Source organism: Aplysia californica, unplaced genomic scaffold (assembly GCF_000002075.1).
Source record: "Aplysia californica isolate F4 #8 unplaced genomic scaffold, AplCal3.0 scaffold00459, whole genome shotgun sequence".
NCBI lineage: Eukaryota > Metazoa > Mollusca > Gastropoda > Aplysiida > Aplysiidae > Aplysia > Aplysia californica.
The window spans coordinates 515,695-523,194 of record NW_004797729.1 but is presented as its reverse complement, the minus strand read 5'-3'; the positions used below and the strand labels follow the sequence as shown (position 1 = coordinate 523,194).

The 7,500-nt window shown below is 38.6% G+C and overlaps 1 long non-coding RNA gene across 1 annotated transcript; it reads right to left on the bottom strand.

The window, feature by feature from the left end:
• Positions 1–575: 575 nt before the first annotated feature.
• LOC118478278 lies at positions 576–1,690 on the bottom strand. The gene is made up of 2 exons (XR_004858933.1): positions 1,496–1,690; positions 576–842 (listed from the first exon to the last, which is right to left on the bottom strand). It is a non-coding gene; the product is annotated as an uncharacterized LOC118478278 (long non-coding RNA).
• Between the last annotated feature and the right edge of the window lie 5,810 nt (positions 1,691–7,500).

The window sequence follows — 7,500 nt, the reverse complement described above, 5'->3', positions numbered from 1 at the left end:
GGTCTTAATCATGCCATTATGCCATCTCGTCGCAATTCGAGGGGAAGCAACCGGATATATTGTTTATTAAAATTGTGATATGTATCACTTGTCTCCCCTGCCAAGAACATTGATTTTTTTCCTCACTGAGAACTCATTATTCGCAAGATTAGAAATAACAAAGATGCAAACTAAATTAAAGTTACTACCAGTACCAGTATGGGTGGTCGCCATAGCCACCTAAATTTAATCGTCATATGTTATTGAAAAGACTGTCGCAGAGTTTGAAACAGACACAGCCCCATAAAGCCACCCTGCCTCCTAAAACAAAATGGTTTAGTTAGAGTAAAACCACACAGTAACACTAGCTTATGTATTCATAGAAACAGTATTATAGTTAAGCAATTAGTTCCAGTAATCCAAAAGTCGATTTCGGAAGACGTGGACATGCACTTTGAAAAATGTACGCAATTATAACGATCGCGTAAAGATAAAATAGTATTTTTTTTTACAGAAACCAAGATTCCCAAAGCTACATTAATAGGATTACAATTTTGAAACACACAATGTTGGACAAGAAAAAACAAAATCAAATCTGATCAGTAGCCTATACATGTTTAATATTCTTCTGTTTACAATGAACGAATTCAAAGAGTCAACATGTCATAATAAAAGAAACTGAAGTTCATCTTCTGAAACAATAACTGCATACAGAAAAACAGACGTGCTTTGACCTCTGCGCTCTTGACCTTTTGTCCTTTTGGCTCTCAGTTTCATCACTTTTGGCCACCTCTTGAGTCCTGTATATTTCATGACTCAACACCTTTCTGCTCTCGAATCACATCTGCAAGACACTTGAATCCCTGCAATAAATCCCTGCTCATTTATATTATGCATGTGATTGTAAGCCTACTTGTGTGTGTATGTGTGTGCACGTGTGTACGTGTGTGTGTTTGTATATGTGTGTGTGTGTGTGTATCTGTGTGTGTGTGTGAGTGCGTGTGTGTGTGTGTGTGTGCGCGCGCGCGTGTGTGTGTGTGTGTGTGTGTGTGTGTGTGTGTGTGTGTACTCGTGGTGTAACACCAAACCAATGTGCCAGGATCTGGACAATAAAGATGTATCTTATCTTATCTTATCTTATCTTATCTTATAAACGTTTTACGTATGATATACACATTTCATAGTTCACCTCTGCCAATGAATATACACTTGTCTTAAAGTAAATTAACTGGTATAGGACTAATTCTTACTCCACACAAGAGTCACATAAACTGTATGAAAGTTTAACAAAAAACTTCGAACTAAAAGGTAGTTACGTCCCCTGTGTAGACGGAAAGTCAGTAGTTACGTCCCCTGTGTAGACGGAAAGTCAGTTTTGAGAATTGACTTTTAAAAAGCTACGCACAAGCACACGCACATAAAGAAACGCACGCATAAACACTAACACACACACACACACACACACACACACACACACACACACACACACACACACACACCCGTGCAAGATTCTGACCTTCTCAATATCCTCCTCTGGGACATTTGAGTAGGAGGCTCGGATCCCAGAACTTTTTCCTCCTCCATGGAAAAAATAATGACCAGCCATTACAGACAAGCCTCTGTCTCTGAGAATGTTTATAAAGTCAGAGGTAATGTCCATATCAGCCACTTTGAACCAGAAGAACAGGCCGCCTTGAGGTGTGGTCCACGTGCAAAGCCCTATAGAAAGTTAAAAAAAAAGAAAAAAGAAACATATTATATAAATATGTGGCTTAGTGGTTATTGAGTTCCCAACTCGTAAAAATGTCAAGCAAGTGTTGGTGACATGGCATTTAGATGGATGGTGACTGGGGTGTGTCCTTGACCAAGACTCGATTACCCTGAATAAATAAAACCAACCAAAACAAGGAGTTGCACACTGGCAACAAGCAAAGGCGGTGTTTGTTGTCTGCTTTGGCGTAATTCTGTGTATATGGCGTACTTTTAACGGAAATATGTGAGTTAAGATGTGTATGAATATTATGCATAAGTATGTATCACATAAAATGTTTGCCATTTTAACCTACTTTTCTCACAGGGATCAATAAACTGTGATTTAGGTTGTGGGTTGGTTTGAGTTTTGTTTTTGTTTGTTTTTTTTGGTCATTTATCTCATATTATAATACATTCAATTCTCAGACATATTTCATTTCTAAGCAGCCCTACTTCCCATAAGTCTAGTTCTCTCTCCCCAGAAAACACACCTACACCCCCCCCCCCTCCATACTCACACAAACATACACACTACGTGGGCGGTGTGTGTGTATATATAGATATGTGTGTGTGTGTGTATGTTTGTGTGTGTGTGTGTGTGTGTGTGTGTGTGTGTGTGTGTGTGTGCGTGCGTGCGCGCATGTGTATGTGTGTGCACGCGCCGAGCTCTTACCAGTGAGGTGTTTCTGTGCTGCTTCTTTCATTATCATAGCCCGCTTCTTGTACATCTCGGCAACCTGCCCCATCTGCTTCAGGAAGGTCTCATGACCCCAGTGGCTCAACAGTTGATACAGTACCACCTGGGGGGAGGGGGGGTAAATAGATTATAATTTAATATTATCTTTCAAAATTAATAAGAACTTGAACTATGTTGTGTAGAACTGAAAAACGTATCCTTGATAATAATAATACTACTAATAATAATAAAAATAAAATTTTTAATAAAAATAGTAATAATAATAAACAGTAATAGTTATACTAATAGCTACAATAATGATAATAAAAAAAATAATTATCAGAAAAATAATACTGATAATAATGAGTATGATGATAATAATAATAATAATAATAATGATGATGATGATGATGATGATGATGATGATTTTTTTTTGGTTTCCTTAATGAGCCTGACAGACTTCACGAAGAAATCTTCGAGCGAGAGCGAGGCTCTTTTTCGGCTCCATTGTCAATATTATGCTTAGCGGCACCTCCACTCGTCCAAATAACTCCATTGGAATTGCCATTGTTCCTAGACATTCAAACATATGTTTGATTTCCTCCTTTTCATGGCTGCATCTTCGGCAACATGGGCTGAGCTCCTCATTACAAAGTTCTTATACCATCTTAAACTCCAATGATGGTCCGACCGCAGTCTCGCTAGCTCACCCTGGTCCCAGCGACATGTGATAGATTTTTGTTCCCGCTTATAGGAGTACCCAGAATACACATCTTCCAGGTGCTGGTACTTAGTTCTACATGGTGGGTCTTTGATTTCTCTCTTGATTATTGGAAAGACTCCTCTGTGTGTCGTTGGTCGTCTGTCTCCTTTGATCTCTCTGGCTTCATTAGCAGCTTGGTCTGCTGCCTCATTTCGTTCTATTCCAACATGGCTTGGAATCCACTGACTTTTTATTGTGGCTCTGGCTTCACAGAGCTTGCAGCGCAAAGCATTCATGTCCGAGCTGTTGCCTAGCAGCCCCTTGCAGAGGGACTGACTGTCAGTCAAGATCAGCACATTGGTCCTACTGGGACAATTGTCGGCAATCCATTGAGCAGCAGACATCATTGCCTGGCATTCCTCGTCATAAGATGATGTAAGGAATGCACCTTTAGTTTTAATAATTTATGTTCGTGGTGGTTCATCATTTATTATCACTACTGCTGCTGCTCCACCTTCGCGGTATCCTGCGACTGCAGATCCATCGGTGAAAATTGTCACATCCGCACCAACCTCTTTGATCACATCCTCAGCTGCTTCACATGACTTTACAGGATCATCACCTTTTCCTTTTACTCCTTTCAGTACTGTCCGAATTTCAATTTCGCCATGGGTCTCCCATGGACAAGCTCTCTCCAGATTGATCGTCCATCGATTCTCTGCTTCAGGGGGGAGGTGGTCTGCTAGATCGGTGCTTATCCGAAACCACCTTTTCCTGCGGTTTTTAGGCTTGACTTCTTGATCAAGGGCTTTCTTTCTAGGATGGTTGTCTGGTAATCTCTTAGCCATCTCTATAGATTTGAGGCATGTTCTTTTTGTATAGGTGGTGTAGTGTTCAGTTCTGGTCTCATAGCGCAGCACTTCTGTTGGCGTTGTTTTCAGCTGACCTGATACAAGTCGGAGGGCTTTGTTTTGTATTCTGTTCAGGGCCTTTGCACTAGTCTCACTCAGCCAAGGCTGCCACGCTGGGGCAGCATAATCCAACTTACTTTTCACAAACATCTGATATATTTTCTTGAGCGACTCCTTACCCCAGCCCCATTTTGAGTTGCTGACAGCACCGCTAACCTTCATTTTAGAGGTTGCACTTTTGGACACCTCCTCAATGTGCTTGTTGAAGGTTAGCTGTCTATCCAGGTAGACGCCCAGCAGACGTGGAGTGGGGTTGAATGGTATCTTTTTCCCTTCGATCTGAATAATTAGTTGCCACGTTGCCTCCTTCACCCATGTTGAGAAGAAGCACACTTCACTATTGGTTGCATTCAAGGTAAGCTTCCATTCATTGCTCCATTTCACAACCATATCCACAATCAACTGTGTCGTTTCATTTGCCTTTGCTCTCTTTGCGTGACTGGCCAGTATTGTGCAGTCATCAGCGAACATTGAGTAGATCAGCTTGGCGGAGGTTAGTTGTTGTGAGTCAGGGTTTGGGAGGGATTCTGCCAGGTTGTTTATGAAGAAAATAAACAGCAGCGGTGATAGCTCAGGTCCTTGGGGAAGCCCTTGCTTGAAATTCAGGCTCTTGCTTGTTTCTCCATTCAGGCGAACACGGGCTTGTCTGTTTCTCAGGAAACCATGGATCCATCTGATTGCACGCAACAGAACTCCCTTGTCAGCCATTGACAGTAATAGTCTTTCACGCCAAACCGTATCATATGCCTTGGAGTAGTCCAGCAGGACTAGGACTGATCGATAGATTGTTGGCTTTTGTTGAAAACCATGCTCAATTCCTTGACAGATTCTGATGATCTGGTCCGTGCTGCTATGACCTTGGCGAAAGCCTGCCTGAATATCTGCAATCCATTCATTCTTCTCTGACAGGTAGTAGATTCTTTCAGCGTGCATCCTTTCTATAACTTTCACGACACAGGATGTCAAACTAATGGGTCGAAAGGATGTCATATCACTAGGTGACTTACCAGCTTTCAAGAGAGGAATGATAAGTGCCTTACGCCAGTCTTGTGGGCACGCTGCTTGGTTAAGCGACAGATAACATATGCTGAGCAATTCTTTCAATGCGAGTGGGCCAAGCTCTTTTAGGAAAGATGTTGGTATATCATCAGGTCCTGGAGCACTTCTTCTCTTCATTTGTGTTATGGCACGCTCCACCTCTTTCATAATGAAGTCTGGGTATGATTGCTGTTCATCTTCGCATCGTCATACAGTAGGCGCTTCAATCGGAGTTCGTTTCTTCTGCGCTCCTCTTTGGTAAATTGGAGCTTACTGATTTTTGCGTAGAGCTGGGCAAAAAGCTCAGCTTTCTTCTTTGCTGATGTTATCCTTTTCCCGTTGTGTTTCGGTACTTCGTTGGGAGAGTTCGTATCTGCTGATCCATTTAGAGACATGATAAAACTCCAAGCTTTCCTTTCGTCTAGATCATTTATCACGCCATTTGGGGAAGCTCTGATGATGATGATGATGATGATGATGATGATGATGGTGATGATGATGATGATGATGATGAAGATGATGATGATGATGATGATGATGATGATGTTGTGATGATGATGATGATGATGATGATGATGATAATGATAATGATAACAACAGCAACAACAACAAAAATAATAATAATAATAATAATAATAATAATAATAATAATAATAATAATAATAATAATAATAATAATAATGATAATAATAATAATATTAATAATGATAATTTGAAAAAAATAATAATAGTAATATAATATTGATAATAGTAAAAACAATATTACTACTACTACTAATTCTACTACTACTACTACTACTACTACTACTACTACTACTACTACTACTACTACTACTACTACTACTACTAGAGAAATAATTGTAATAATAGTAATTATGATAATAATAATAAACATAATAATAATAATAATAAACATAATAATAATAATAATAATAATAATAATAATAATAATAATAATAACAACAACAATAACAATAATGATAAAGTAATAGTAATAATAATTTAATAAAATAAAAATAATAATAATAATAATAATAATAATAATAATAATAATAATAATAATAATAATAATAACAATAATTACAATAATTACAATAACTAAAACAACAAATTGTATTCATATTACTCATAGTATTATCCACTGTCTACAACATGCTTAACGTGCTTTGCAACTACATAGTACTAATCATTACCTCCAGCAGACTGTAGAATACTCAGAAACATTCGCGGTTTCCTGGTAAACATAGTCCAGCGCAAGCTGCTTGTTGCACGAGCTTAAACACTAACAACCTGTCAAATTTATAATTCGGTGCCTGTAGCTGGACACCCTTTCCCACCCGTGAGAAGTTCGGAAATTTTATATGAAGTGCCTTTCCCAAGGACACAACGTCGAAACCCTAGCGGGATTCGAACCCACATTCTAACCGTTGAAAGTCCAAAAGGGTGACGACCTTTATCATTCGGTGAAATCAGTCGAATTTGTTGGAGAATTTTAGGCTTAACCTCTTTTATGTCCATATAAAAACACATTTCCATTTGAATTTTACAGAAAAACATTGATTAAAGGCACAAAATATGTCATTTTCCAGTTTTCAAAGACTCTTTAGATATTAGAGTTACCAAACCTTGACGGCCATTTTCTCGATAATTTTACCGCTGAAATCAGGCAAACTCACTTTCTTCGATCGAAGATATCTTGAGCTCTATTCAAGATAAAAGGATATTCATTCCTTTGGAAGCAAGGCAAATAAATTGGCATTGAGATGGTACCAACAACTTCACATGCCCTAAAATTAATGAGCGCCTGATTCCACCGTGTTGAGAAAAACAATATGTTTTACATCTGATAGTACCTGTGAGAAGATGTTGGCATGTAACGTGGAGTACTGAATGTTGTAGCAGATCTTGTCAATGATGCTTTTGGGACCCGAAGTCCAGCCCAGACGGTACCTGAATAATGAGGATGATGGTTATAATAGTAATCACAATAATAATAGCAATGTGATAATAACAACAATTATAATAATAATGATAATAATGATAATTCTGTTGTACATATCCATGCAAATGTAGGTTTGCGCTTTACTCATGGAAACAATAAGAAAGACTCAAATGTACTTTCAATAATGTTTAGTAATACGAAAATATTATTGCTTGAAAGACGAATTCACATGCTATAAATTATGTAGACATAATATCATGACGAACAAGTGGAGCTTGCTTAATCAACTAAATCTCAATAAGAAATAATCATGGCTTAATATCAAATTGATGACTTTACCAGTATATTATCCTTCTTCATGTTTGTGATAATTTATTATATATCTCTTTCCCCTCTCCTCTTTTTTTACCCCCCTCCCTCCCCCCCTCCTTCTCTCTCT